The 15840-nt window shown below is 37.7% G+C and overlaps 1 pseudogene; it reads right to left on the bottom strand.

Moving 5' to 3' along the window:
* Nucleotides 1-244: 244 nt before the first annotated feature.
* Nucleotides 245-1767, bottom strand: LOC125162736 (WD40 repeat-containing protein SMU1-like; annotated as a pseudogene).
* Between the last annotated feature and the right edge of the window lie 14073 nt (nt 1768-15840).

Genomic DNA, 15840 nt, shown 5'->3' on the forward strand with positions numbered 1-15840 from the left:
ATACACTAATAATGAAGGAACAGAAAGACAAATAAACTGATCCCATTCACAATTGTACCAAGAAGCATAAAATACCTAGGAATAAATCTAACCAAAGATGTAAAAGATCTGTATGCTGAAAAATATAGAAAGCTTATGAAGGAAATTGAGGAAGATACAAAGAAATGGAAAAACATTCCATGTTCATGGATTAGAAGAATAAATATTGTTAAAATGTCAAGTGAATTTTAAATGAAAAGTAGAATTAGGGTTTCCAGAGCTTTAGGAGCCCATTTTCACTGTAGGTAGCAATCAGATTCTGATGAGAGTGATGTGTGATACCAATCACATCCTTCTTGTGAATTGTCAAAGTTCTCTCGAGTTTGCGGTGACTGTGCTAACACAGGAGAGCACAAAGTCCTCCTACACAGCAGATCCATTCACCACAGGGAGATAGGGCATGGCAAACAGAATCACCACCTTCTTTGTTTCTTACTAGAGATGAAGTTTCTGACAATCTGCCCCTGCATGTTCATGATGACCACTGTATTTGATCTGCCACATACCACAAAGTGCTCTGGGTTTTTAGGAAGCAGTATCACACTGTTGATAGTGATATCTGTCCCTGCAATGCTGCCCAGGGATTTAAACGGATTTGAACATTTTGTGGTCTTCATATTCCAGATATTTACAGTGCCATCAGAGGATGCACTAATAATACAATGTCCATCTTGTGTAAAAGTTAATCTATTTAACAAAAGAGGAATGGCCACAAAATTCCTTCAGGGTTTTCCCAGATTTTAAACCATGAATTCTAATTGTCTGGTCAAAAGAGGCAGTTAAGGATATGACTGCTATCCTTAGAAAAGCTTTTCTGTGACACCTTTATTGTGTGCCCTTTCAAATCTCCTAAACACTGTCCACTTTGAATCTTCCCCATACCTTGATTTTTCCCATTGTGGACCCCAGTTGATAACATTTCTTTATCTCTGCTGAAACACATGCAGAGGACAGCATTATCCATCATCCTAAAGTCATCCTGGGCCTGGAACTAAAGATCCTTTCTGATTTTTCCAGTTGTAAAGTTCTAGACTTCAGTGAATCCAACAACAGTCCCAGTGACCAAATACTGACCATCTGGAGAAAATCTAGCACACTCTGTATGTGATTTCTGACTAAACTTAATATGACGGTTCAGTTGTGTAGGAAACTTTTCTTCTTCTACATCTTTGACGGTTGCTTTGCCTCAGAACAAATCTATGTAGTCATGCTAGGAGGAAGCAATCCCTGATGTTGCTGCCATTTCAGTACCTGTCCCAGTAATGCCATGAGATGAGATGGAGACACCACTGACTTCTCAGGTAAGGACTGGGAGATTGCTGCTCTTCTCTTTGCTACTTCTATCTGGGTAGACCTCATGAGGATCGAAATAAGACCTGGCCAAGAGGTTCTTCAAATGAACACACTGCTCTGGCTGTGCTTGTTTTAACATGATCATGGGAGCAGTCTGTCTCAGGAGTGACCTGGAAGCCCCCAATGCACGCAGCTCCATCAATTCCAGAACAACCCATTCATAGAGGTGAATGAGGGTTTTGTCTGGCAATTTCAGAGACTGTAAAACAGTATCCCAGTATTAATGTCAGCTACAAAACTTTCAGTGCTACCCATGATATTCAGAGACACAGTAGTCTCTTCCTGTACATTAGCTAATGCCTGATATACGCTGTTTTCCTTCAGGTATTGTATGATAAGATGGGTCACATCCAAGCACTTGATTTTGATCAACATAGCATTATCCTCACAGGCACAGAACTCACTCCACTATTCAGAATCAGAATTTTTGGAAACTCTTCTGGTTATTCTAATGTGCAGTCCAGTTTGAAAACCGCTGGACTAGAGAGGTGTTGCTTGCAATTTTATGTACGTAAGGATCTCCTTGAATTTCATCAGGTCTGGGATGGGGCCTCACATGCCCCATTTCTGACAAGTTTCCAGGATTTTCAGTTCCTACTGGCCCAAGGGCCACACTTGGAAAAACAAGGTCTACTAGACAACCATGCAATGCCCTCTACCTTATGTATCCTCAGGGTACTTGCCCCCGTAGGGATCTGTGATTGGTCATCAGGCCCTACTTTCTCCCAATGTGGTCCTCAAGATAAAGTCCTATCTCACATATCTTGTCCTCATTTGGTCTCTAGCACAGGCATCAGGCCTCTGTAGTACTCAGAAACACTGCCCAGGGAGGTGAGTTTATCCTTGACAAACCAACAAGAGCACAAGAGCTGGAATGTCCTGTTACTGTTGCTGCCTAAAATCAGTTAATTTTTCTCTCAGATGCTATAGCCATCTTGGTTGTCCTAGAGTTTTCTTGTGCAGGTAAAGGGACTTTACTCTTTTTTCTGGTTCTAGACACTAACCCAAAGTGAGCTTTTTCTGCCTTGAACAAAGGGCAGAGTTGAGCTCTAGTGTTCAGGGAATGTAATTGGAGCCCAGTTTTCTCACACTCTGCTGTCCCCACCTCTGTCTATGGACTTACTTTTAAAAAATCCTTTAAATGTAGTTGCTCATGGCTGAAGTCAAGGCACAGGCCCACGGCAGCCAGGGCCTGCCTTGAGTGGGCTGAGAGCAGCAATTCCTTTGCACTGTCCCCATCACTGGAGGGCATCTACTCCAAACTTGTAAGTGTGTTACACCTAGGACAGGGGAAGCTGCTCTCAAGGTCTCAGTCAGGTGGGCTCTCACCCACCTGTGCTTCTATATTCTATGGGCAAAATCTCTGGGAGCACACAGTTTTAATCCTGCCCTGTTCCTCCCCAGAAAAGATGTAAATTCAGTGCCATTGGCACCCTGCATCTGCATCAGCAGAGGCTGTTTGTGACTCCGGGTGGGAGGTGAAAATCAATTGTAATCTGCCTCATTTACTCCCAGGGTTCCAGTTTGTGCTATCAAGTGTTAATGGAGAGTAAGGGAGAGAAATTATATTCCCATTGATTACCTGTGTACTAGTTGAGATAGATTTTAGCCACACTGGAATTTATTAAGGTAGGGAGGTTTAGACTTATACAAGAATTTCTGTAGGCAGTGCTTATCTGTTGGTGCTAATAAGGAAGTGACTAGGCACCTAAAATTATGGAGAGGACTCTAAGCAATGCATCCAGGAACTTAGAAACCTGGCTATTGTTGTCCTTGAAGTCAAAGTGATAGGTAGGAGTAGACTGAGGCAGTCAAGTTATGCATACCAAAGATAAAAAGAGACCAAATGTCTAAGATTTGGTTAAATGCAGCTCGAACAGTAGCTGTCAAATATCAAGCATGATGTCTAAGGGAGCCTATCCAGGGCAAGTGAGGCAGAACATAATCCTACAGTGGCACCTGGTGGTGCGGGGGGATTCCTTGGGGGTCAGGAAGAGGTGTAAGGATGCTCTTCCTCATGAGAGTGCAGGAGGCTGGTAAGGTCATTGGTTTAAAATCTGATGAGAACAATGTAAGCATACACCCTCTTCTCATCTTTTAGCAAACTTTGTGGTGCATTCAGTGACTACTCCCAAGGCTAATTCTGGTTCCCTCTCTTCTTACCTGTGCAGTCATGGGACATTTCTTTAACCTCTCTGACCTTCAGATTCTCATCTGAATGAGGGGAGGTTAAGGGAGTATTTAATAAGTTCAAAATATGTAAAGGGTGTAACATAGGGTCTGACATTGCTTAATAAATCACTTAATAAATACTAGTTGTTATTTTGATTGTTTTTTGTTTTGTTTTGTTTACAAGGGATAAATACTATTGTATTAGTTGTTGTGGTCAATGGATTATGATCTTGCTTCATAAAAAAAATTCCCTAGACTTCCAAGCTTACTGGTGGAAGGAGGCTCCCCCATTAGAAAAGAATAGCTGAACAGGTATAACACTGCCCCCAACATTTCTTGCACCTGTGCTCACCTCCATAATCACTTTGGCTCCTGGTAGGGAGGAGGAAAACAAAGGCAAAAGAATTGTAGCTTAAATTAAATCCTACAGTTTGGAGCCCACTAATAGACACCTGAAACATGCACCTTCTTCCGAGGACTTATGGCTGCATTAGTGCCTTAATGTTTAAGTTTTATTAAAGACTACAAGTAACCTTAACAGCAGCTAGCCCTTCAAGGTTCTGAAAGCCTTCCATCAAAGTTCCTTAGAAACTTACTTATCTCTATCTTTCCTCCCTCCACAAACTTAAAAGCATATAATCAGTCACTCCTCACAACCCCAGTGCTACTCTTTCTGCCCATGGATCCTATTCCCATGCTTTAATAAAATCACCTTTTTGCACCCAAAATGGCTCAGGAATTCTTGGCCATTTGCTCTGAACCCCAAAATTTCATAATTTCATCAGTAAGAGTAGATAGGGATACTGCTGTACCTTGAACACCTGAGTCAAGAAGAAATCCAAAAGTTCCCTGATTCCTCTTAGCAGAGGCAGTAACAACCTATGAAAGCTGCACAAAATACAATCTTTTAAAAGTATAATTTTCTTTCTGGAACTCCTAAGTCCCACCATTCTGAGTGAGCTATCAGGAGCTGAGAGAAGTCCTCCTTCTGAGGTTCCTCATTTCCAGCCTGCCTCCCCTCTCTAACACATGTCTTTCCAAAGTTCCTTCCCAGATGCCTAAATCAGTCTTTCCCAACCACCGAGGGCTTTTCCCCAGATTCCCCTTTTTTTTCCTGAGCCATTTCTCTATGTAAATCACCTGCACTGCAGTGTAGCAAAAAATTCCACTGCAAGCCACATAAACTGTATTGTATCATAGCACAACACTAAAGCCACAGTGGTTACATGCTCAGGATGGCACATACACAATAACCCACTTGTTTTCTCTCCGAAGCCCATTGTCTTTCTTTAGATAATTTGCTAAACTATTCTCCCAGAGAATAGAGGTTATAATGTACATCTTCATCAACATTTGCAAGTTTAGACTCTACTGATGAGAAATAAATTTATTCTTACAAAAATATGTTCCCATTTCCATCTGCTTTTAGGAAATGGTCCAGATCCACTTTTGCTCTGGTCACCTCTGGCTGTGATGCACACAGCTGTGTGGGTGACAGCTCGGGGTTCCTGGGTGATAGAGTTTTCCACCAGGTGAACCTCTCGTTGAAATGGATCTGAAGTCCTAGTTGTTTATGCTGTGCTCATTAATATTCAGTTCAGTAGTTGTAGGGCATCTACTTGTGTCAGGTGTTGTGCAAGGACATGAGTAACAAGGATCTATTGGACATGGGTCATCTATGGGTGCTCCATGTCTTTTGCATATTGCCTGTACATTTAATAATCTCCACCTCACCTATCCAGATCCTTCTGTAATAACATGAAATCCAAAATATGTTTTCCAGACTTCCTGTGAGCATACACCTTCTTTCTGACTTTCCTGGGAAGAGTTGAAGGCTTTACCCACAAACAGGGAATTTCTCCTATTTCTCTTCTAGTGTGCTCAAATGAAGCCTCACAGATGGTGACCCTCAAGCTCTTCAGGCTTTTGACACCTGAAATCCCATTTCCCTGAGGCTTTGTGATTCCTCCACCAAGATCCTATTTCTGCTGCTTCTATGTCAGTTAAAGTTATCTTATTTTCCATTATTCTGATGAATCCTTTACATTTTCAGAATATACTTCTCTCTAACTTTTAAAAATACTTATTTATTTTGAGAGAGACAGAGACAGCAGGAGAAGCAGAAGCCAAAGCAGGCTCTGTGCTGTTGGTACAGAGCCTGACGTGGGACTCCAGCTCATGAACTGTGAGATCATGACCTGAGCTGAAATCAACTCATATGCTTAACTTACTGAGCCACCCAGGTGCCCCATCCAATGCTACTTTGAAACATTGTTCCTTCAACCCATGGGGGAGGGGAAGGAAAGAAAAAGAGAGGTTAGAGTGGGAGAGAACCAAAGCATAAGAGACTCTTAAAAACTGAGAACAAACTGAGGGCTGATGGGGGGGTGGGAGGGAGGGGAGGGTGGGTGATGGGTATTGAAGAGGGCATCTTTTGGGATGAGCACTGGGTGTTGTATGGAAACCAATTTGACAATAAATTTCATATATTTAAAAAAATAAAAATAAAAAAATAAAAAGCAAAAAAAAAAAAGAAACATTGTTCCTTCTCTTGGAAACTTTCTCTTTATTTAAAAGTCAAAAACCTTCTTCTTAATATCATCCCCTCTTCTTGTGTAAGTAATTGACACAACTTTCTGGAACTCCTCTTTCATTGAGAACTTATGCAGGGGACTCTCAACCCATCTTTAATGCTGCAGATTAAGTCTTCATTTTAACTTTCATGGTATTCAGTTTTCATCCTCCCACTTGCACAGCTACATTCTGGATTTGTCATGCCCCAGATCTTGGTACAATTCTTAGGCCTTTACACTGAAATAGTGCATGGCCAATTGTTTTCCCAAAGGTCACCCTTTCCTGCCATCTGTCTGGGAACAATCATTCTGCTTGGAGATTGCAAACATTGAATGAAAGTAACATCTCCACAATAATTAACTTCCACATTATCTTTGAAGATGTAAATAATATTTTTCTTTCAGAAACAAGACAGACTTATTTTTAAGCCCCAGAGAACCTCATTCCTTAAGGCCTACTGTCAACATTTATGTATCATAATTTTGCTTCCTATCTTATGTACTAGTTTTATAGTCTGTAGAGTACAAATAACAACAGCAGAACCAAATATGTTTTTTCTCATTCTGCTTTTTTCAACTGGGATGAGCAAATATCAAAGATAATTAATGTATGTTGAAAGGTGATACTCTGAACCTGCAAATTTTGAAAGCAAATTGAAGTATGTTTCCATAGCATAGATATCCATACCCAGTAAAAGATTTCCTCTGGGGTGTGTGCGCGTGTGGGCGTGGGCATGTGTGTGTGTGTGTGTGTGTGTGTGTGTGTGTATGATATCCTCCAGAAGAGAATCATTCTTTTTGCTGCCCTGGAAGAACAGAGTTCAAATCTGAGTAAAGAATCCTAATAAATAAGGCTGGCTTCCTGAGAAATTTGCATTCTCTCTTCTTAGCTCTTCTAATAGAAGATGTTGCTTTGGGCTAAGGAAACCTCAGTTTCACTCAGTCCTGCTGTGCCACCTTCCTCTTATGGGCAGCACTGGTAGAAGGATATTGGCTTCAGTCCTGAGAAGTTCCACAGGAAGAGAAATGGGTTCATGTGACAGCTTTGCCATTTATTTTTCCTTTTCCAAGGCAGGTGTTCAGCCTCTGTAAGTGATGAGCTTATTAAGTCTCTGCTCTTTCAAAGTCCCCCCAAGGGACAGTTTTCTGTCTGTTTGGCATTCTGCACTCAGTGTGTAGTCAGGTAGTCCTTATTTAGTCAAGCTTCTGCTTGTGTTCATTTGTGGACTCTGTTTTAGCCTGCACAGCAGGTGGTCTGTTTGGTGAAGGTGCCCTTAAGTGAAGTCCTAGAAATGGAGGCTGTTGGGCCAGTGTGTAATTCATGTGTGTCCTTCTTCCTTGGGCTGGCTGACTTCATGATGGGCAGAAAAAAATCAAATGGAAGAAATTGCAAAGTAATGCAGTTCAATAAATACTTGGAAGTAGAAGACTATGACCCTACCAACCTGAGTTAGAATTTGGGGCTGTCTGAGGGGTTCAATTTGGTGTCAATATCCCCTGCCTCTTCAAAGTGTCACTGCTTAATGCTGTGGTAGATATCTAGGAGTTACGGTAGGTACATTGTTAGCAGAACCTCAGAAAGTCATACTATATGACTTTTACAGAAGTATTACTTCAATTTTTTTGAAATGTGTCAAGTGTCAAAAAATACATCCAGTATTAACATATGGCAAAATTGGCTGCAGAAGCAGCTAGATCCTTAATATTTTTTCCTTTAGACTGTTTCATTTTTTCAGTAAATTACTCCTGTGGAAGAAAATATATTATCACCATCCACATTTTGATTTACTGTCAATAAGATGACAGCCTAAGACTTATAAATAATTATGGTCATATCTCTATCACTTAATCTTTTTGCATTACTGAAAAAAAATAAGGAAATGTAAGTTCATATACATATATATTGAAATATTTATATATTTGTAGTTATACATTATACATTTCTTTGGTTTCTGGCTGACATTATGTGTGCAATTCTGATAGCAAATTATATGCAACAAAAGACTGAGCTCTTAATATAGTAGAAAATTAGTAAAGTACTGAAAATTAAGATTAGTCATAACCAAAGTAGCCTGTAGAATTAAAAAGAAACTTGCAAATTCTATTTGCCAAATGGTAATTGACCATGCAATCTTAACCTCTCTGAAAATGAAACAAAAATGTTCTAAGAAGAAATAACATCTGAACAGAGGGCATTTGTGAGCCCAAAGTAGTGAGATCTGTTTCAGGGTTCTATTTTGATAGAGCAGATTTTAAAATGTGAGGCACTGGCCTATAGGGAGCTATCTTATTTTCTTTTTTATTTTTATTTTTATTTTTTTAACTTTATTTTTTATTTTTCAATTTACATCCAAATTAGTTACCATATAGTGAAACAATGATTTCAGTAGATTCCTTAATGCCCCTTACCCATTTAGTCCATCCCCCCTCCCACAACCCCTGCAGCAACCCTCAGTTTGCTCTCCATATTTATGAGTCTCTTCTGTTTTGTCCCCCTCCCTGTTTCTATATTATTTTTGTTTCCCTTCCCTTATGTTCATCTGTTTTGTCTCTTAAAGTCCTCATATGAGTGAAGTCATATGATTTTTCTTTTTCTCTGACTAATTTCATGTAACATAATACCCTCCAATTCCATCCATGTAGTTGCAATCCATGTAGTTACAAATGGCAAGATTTCGTTCTTTTGGATTGCTGAGTAATACTCCATGGTGTGTGTGTGTGTGTGTGTGTGTGTGTGTGTGTGTGTATCACATCTTCTTTATCCATTCATCCATCAATGGACATTTGGGCTCTTTCCATACTTTGGCTATTGCTCCTGGGGGTGCATGTGTCCCTTTGAAATAGCACACCTGTATCCCATGGATAAATGCCTAGTAGTGCAATTGCTGGGTGGTGGGGTAGTTCTATTTTTAGTTTTTTTAGGAACCTCCATACTGTTTTTCAGAGTGGCTGCACCAGCTTTCACTCCCACCAACAATGCAAAAGAGATCCTCTTTCACTCATCCTCTCCAACATCTGTTGTTGCCTGTGGTGTTTTCTAAAGAATTCACTGAACGGTCAAGCTTAATTTTTTTTCTTTTCAACCAAATTATGAGTTGCTAATCTTTCTTGCATTAACTGGAGGTTGACAAGACCTGATAGTTTTGTTGGGGGAGTTTACAAACTCTTGCCAGGCAATGGAACCAGAAGCATGAGGCTAGGGGAGGCTGAGGGGACAGGCTTGTACTCTAAAACTCAAATAATTTCCTTCTTGAATCATATATATATATATATATATATATATACACATATACATATATATTCATCATTAGGATTAAGTAATCATTTATATATATAAATATACATATTAACTAATTTTAACCATGCATATCTGTCTATAATTATACATATTTTATTTTATATAATATATATATTTATTTAAATCTTTAATCTTAAGGCTATTTCTCCAATGGTTTCAATCAAGTCTATTTACTTTCAGTAGTAGTGAATTTAGGGTTTTATACTAAAAAGGGCTGACCACTTGGGAGGTGCTTTCAAAGCACTTCTACTGGAGGACAATTGGGAAGGACTGTGATACTATGAGCAATTCTGAAAACCACAGCCTGTACTCTGCAAGAGTCCTTCCTGGTCCCTGCAATGCAGTGACTAGTTAGTAGAGTTCCACACTTACCTGAGAGGCAGCCTCATGTCCCAAGAACGACAGGATTGGAGATGCCTCAGAAACAGTGCAATTGTAATTTAGTAATGCAGAAGCAACAAGCTTTAGATGTCTGTTCTTCTGACAAGGAAAATTCTCAGCTCAAGAGGAGCCACCAAAGTCTGGTTATCTTCTCTGAACTAAAGATAACTAAATAGTTATCTTCTCTGAACTTTGATCTTTCTTTTGTGCATATAGCCCAATCATAGATATACCACAAACAAACAGTGTCACTTCAATAATCAAATTCACTGTGTCATGCCAGCTACCTGTCCTTGTAACTTTGGATTAGGCTAACGGTGGGAGTTAATAGGACTCACCTTCATCAAAGAGCTAATGAAGCCAAGACACCAGCCTGAGACCACACACTGTGTATAAGCAGCAGACTCCGGATTCTCTTTGAAATACTTTACAATAACTGGTGCTTGGTTTTGTTTTCTTATTGTAGGGATACCTCCTCACTTGTAAATAAAAGTATGATGAAAATTACAGAACACATACTTCGGTGGAGCTTTCAGGCGTACCGGGTAGTATTCCAAGTGTTTCACAGACACTCACTTGACTGGTGCAGAAAGTGGGGCTGAGAATGGTGATGAAACTTGCCACAGTTAGCAAGTGTTGGAATCATGATTTGAATGGCAGCCTTGTGCCAGCATCCTTGATCTTAACCACCACACTGTATAGAAAATTTAAAAAAAAAACTTGATTTTTTTAATTTAAAAAATATAAACTGAGTCTTAATATGTATGTATGAGTTAATTATAGCAAATTTTTGAAGCTGGCCATTTTATAAAGTTTGGCATTGAAAGTTTCTATAAGTTATCTTCATTTTGTGCTCCTTAAAAAAATTACAATCAGAAGTAGACAAGAACAATTGAAAAAGGAAGGATAAAACACAAAGTATCCATGATATGCATTAATAAGTGCATCCTCCCAGCTGATCTATCTGTGCACGATACTCATGTGATAACAAGAATGTATTTTATTTGAAAGGGAGTGCTCTGTGCATAATGGATCAGCTCCCTTTTGTCAATAACCTTGCCCTCAACGTCAAGACTGATGGATATGCCCTGACCTTCTTTTCACTCCACCTCTACCCAAAATGAGTGAGTGACCTAGAGCATAGTTCATATAAGGTTGTACATTAAAAAAGTAAACACTTTCACTCAAGATTCAACCAGAGTCACTCTCTATCACTCATTCTGCTTCAGATAAAGAAATATATACTAAGAATGCTTCATTGACAATGTCTTTTCTCTAAAGAATTTCCCCTTCAGAAGACAGTCTTTTGGAATCCTTAAAGATAAAATGAGCCTGTTGATATGTAAGTCATAATTTATTCTACACGTTTTATGAAAGTAACAATTCTAATGAAAATATTTGAGACCAATGAATCCTAATGCCTGGGCCCCAGGTAGGAGACTCTGATTTAATGTTATCTGGAAAGATGACTGAGCCTCTGAGTTTTTAAAAGTATTCCTATAAAATTTTAATGTGCAGTCAAGATAAGAACCATGGTATGAAACTTCAGATTAAATAAGCAGAATATTCCTTTACGAATCTAGAATTCTAGACCAAAGAAAGGAAAACACACACACACACACACACACACACACACACACACACACACAGTTCCTGATTTCCAATTTGCTCTTAAACATATTACTACAATCTTCAATTTTGAAAACATTTTTCTTGAAAAAGAAATAGAGAACCAATAAAAGAGCCTTGTCGTATGTGATTCTTTATAGTTTACAGATGTCCTCTAATACCATCTTAATTGATCTTCATGCATCCCATTTTACAGACAATAAAACTAAGAAGCTATGAGCTACTTTGAATATTGTGCATCCATTACCTATAGGTATTAGTGAGCAGAATTGAGAAAATAAAACTTTAAAAATCTTATTAAAATTAAAAAATTCAGTTCACAAGAGAGCTTATGAATATTTTTATTTTATTTTTTATTTCCATTTATTTAGTATGAACTATTTCTGTATAAAAACACATAATCTATATCAATAATGGTAATAATCCATCAACCATGAGAACAGAATAAGATCCCATTTCTATGAAATATGCAGGAAGGCAAATGCACTTCAGAAAGTACGTTGGTGTTTGTTTGGATCTGGGGATGGCAATGAGAGAAACTGCAAGATGGGCCCAGGTGTCTTTTTGGGGTGATAGAAATGTTCTAAAATTAGGTTATGATGAAGGTTGGACAATTCAGTATATGTATCAGAACTGTACCAAAAGTCCTTCAGTATATGTATCAGAACTGTAAATTTTTAAAAAAGAATGAATTTTACATCACGTAAATTATACCACAAGAGGGCTGTTAAAAAAATAGGAAATATAGCTGATCAATATCTTTGAAGCCCTTTGTGTATCTCTGTTTGATGGCATTGTGTTTTCCCCACCAGATTTAACAATTTTCTTGAAATTGGTGTTTAAAATTCTCTGATTTTTCTTTGTGTATACATATGTATGTGTATATACACACACGCACATACACTTACACATAGGTTCCTTTACATATTATATTTAAATCAAGATATGTTTATTAATATTCATTTTATATCTATATCCATATCTGTAGCTCTATCTACCATCTAATCATCTATCATTTCCCTAAGTAACCCATTGTTTAGTTTGGTTTTTATATTTTGGATAAATTATGTAATTCTAAATAAATTCTTCTGCAACATGATATTTGCATGCAATATTATATTTTCCACCTATATCATAATGTAGGAAGCTTGGATTTTTCTGTTTTTGTTGCTAGGTGTTATTTTATTATTTTAAATATCACAGTATGTGTATCTTTTCCTTTCTTGGAGTGTATTTGGGTTATTTTGTGTGTAATTGTGCACCATGTTTCTATGATCATTCTTGTGCCATTGACATCTCCAGATAGCTTTATTATTATTATTATTATTATTATTATTTATGCAACTAAGGGATATTTTCTAAGGAAAAGTTTCTTGAACACTTAGTATGTGCCTTACACTATACTGTATTTTTTTAATGTTTATTTATTTTTGAGAGAGAGACAGAGTGTGACCTGGGGAGGGGCAGAGAAAGAGGGAGACACAGTATTTGAAGCAGTCTCCAGGCTCTGTGCTGACAGCTCAGTGGAGCTCAAACTCATGAACGGCGAGATCATGACCTGAGCTGAAGTCGGATGCTTAACTGACTGAGCCACCCAGGTGCCCCCCTTTGCACTATACTGTAAACCCCAGTTTAAAGTGAGTTTTCACATACAGATTTCCAAGACAAAAACATTTGTTTTTGCTTAAACATCATTCATTTAGAAACAATGATAGGTACCATTTCACCAACAATTTGTATTATTTAAAGAAAGAAAAGATCCTTAACTGAGAAAAACTTTGGTTTTATCAAAATAGCGTTTTAAAATAAGACTTTGAAGAATTTAGCTTATTTCCTTTGAATACTTTTGGGGTGATAGAAAGGCATGAAATTGTTGACAAAATATTATGACTTGGATATTTATTACAACAACTTATAATTCCCAACTGATTAATAAATATGCAGATTATAAACAATTATTGTATGTATAACTTTAGTATATGATGCCATTTGAGGAGATAAGAGTTGGAAGTTTTATAAGTATCCATTCTTGAAAACCTTATGTTCTTTAAACTGTCACTTACTCAAAGAACTTACAATTGTATTTTATAATTATTTGTCTTGCTGTAATAATCACGATGGTTTTGAACTTGTGTGGGTAATTTTAACAGATATTTGGTTTGTTTGCTAACATTTTTGAAATAAATATTTATTTGGGGTCATATATGTGAAATGTGGTGCCATTTATGTTTGAATTGTTTTAAGTGAGATGCCAGGTTTTTATTTATTTATCTATCTATTTATTTGTTATTTATTTATTTATAGATGTTTATTTATTTTGAGAGAGCATGCATGTAAGTGGGAGAGGGGCAGAGGGAAGGGGAGAATCTTAAGCAGACTCTATGTCCAGCTCAGAGCCCAATGAGGGACTTGAAGTGGGGCTCAATCTCATAACTGTGAGATCATGACCTGAGCCGAAATCAAGAGTCAGCAGCTTAATCAACTGAACCACCCAGGCAACCTGAGAAGCCAGTTTTAAATAAGATTATAGGGGCATTTGACTTGTATGTGGGATCAAGAAAATAACACAGTCACAATTCATGTTTTGTAGCCTGTGCGCACATACGTAACTGTGTTCTTACAGAATGGTGGAAATTCTGCACAAAAAACCCGCAAATGTTTTCATTTCATTTCTTGATATGTGCACATTCTACCAATTCACTACTTTTGTCTTACTACTGAGGAAGGAAGGACCTTCCTTCCTTACTACTTCCTTCCTTACTACTGAGGAAGGAAGAGGCAAGGAATCATGGGTCACCCTGTCTTCCCATTCCTTCCTTGTCATCATTTTCAGTCTCAGTGATTGGCTAACACAGGGAAGTAACATGAGAAGAAGGGATGTGATGGGGTTCCTCAGGCATCTGTGTTTCTTAGAACAATGTTGCCTTCTCCCATGTCTGAAACAAAGCTTGGTTTAAAGGAAAGCATGATCTCTCAGGGCTGTCAGCTCCCCCACTCATCATGATGGTAACATGCTTACCTTGTACTCAGAGTCTCTCCTGGGGCATTGCTATGTCACATACACTGTATATGAACTTTCAGACAGCAACTCTTCCCCCTTGTATCAGAATTGAGGTTGAAGGTAGGACAAAAGGCGTCTCATTGTTAAATTTTGTCTAAATTTTGTCTATTGTCTGTCTCATTGTTAAATAAATGTCTATTTATTAAGACATTTTTAATTCTGTTGAGAAATTGACTACCTTGATTATAAAACTGCCAAGGGCTAAAATCTCAAAGTGTTTTAAGATGGAAATATAATATACCCTCATAGCCATTGACTATGTAAAAGTAAGGAGGTGGGGAGGTTGGGAGACATGTAGAAAGATGATGATTAAGAAATGTATAGATAGCTCAAAGAAACATAGTCTGTGAGCATAATGATAAAGAGCGCACACTTTGAAATCAGACACTATGTGAATCAGACAGTATGTGAAATGTAATTTATTATTGTGGGGAAGATACTTACAATATCCAAATATCACCAGTTAATTGGGGAACATGGGAGTGCATATATGACCCCGGGATAATGATTTCATTCCTTTGGATACATACCTAGAAGTGGGAACTATGTGGTAGTTCCATTTTAAATTTTGAGAAAACTCCATATTGTTTTCCATAATACTGTACTAATATACATTCCAATCAACAATGTACAAAGGTTCCCCCTTCTCCACATCTTCACCAGCATTTGTTATTTCTTGTCATTTTGTTAATAGCCATTCCAGCAGGTGTGAGTAATATCTCATGTGGTTTTGATTTGCCTTTCACAGATGATTAGTGATATTGAATGACTTTTTATGTACTTTTTAGCCATTTATGTGTCTTCTTTGGAGGCATAAATATTCAATCCTTCTATTCATTTTGAAAATCAGATTTTTTTTCTTTTTGCTATTGAGTGGTATGAGTTACTTATCATATTTTGGATATTAACCTCTTAGTAGATACATGCTGTGCAAATATTTTTTTCTATTTTATAGGATGCATTTTCATTTCATTGATCATTTCTTTTGCTGTGAAGAAGATTTTTGTTTGAAGTAGTCCCACTTGTTTATTCATGCTTTTATTACTTGTACTTTTGGTGTCACATCCAAAAAATCATTGCCAAGACTGAGGTCAAGATGCTCTTACCCAGTTTTCTTCTAGGATCTTGTAATTTTAAGTTTTATGTTTAAGTCCTTAATATATTTTGAGTTAACTTTTGTGAGTGGCATAAGATAGGGGTCCATTTTAATTCTTTTGCATGTGAATATCCAGTTTTCCCAACACTGTTTGTCAGACACTATCCTTTTCCTGTTGATTTTCTTGGGTCTTTTGTTAAATATTAGTTGACTGTACATGTGTGCATTCATTTCTGGG

This window comes from Prionailurus viverrinus, chromosome A3 (genome assembly GCF_022837055.1).
Source record: "Prionailurus viverrinus isolate Anna chromosome A3, UM_Priviv_1.0, whole genome shotgun sequence".
In the NCBI taxonomy this organism is placed as follows: Eukaryota; Metazoa; Chordata; class Mammalia; order Carnivora; family Felidae; genus Prionailurus; species Prionailurus viverrinus.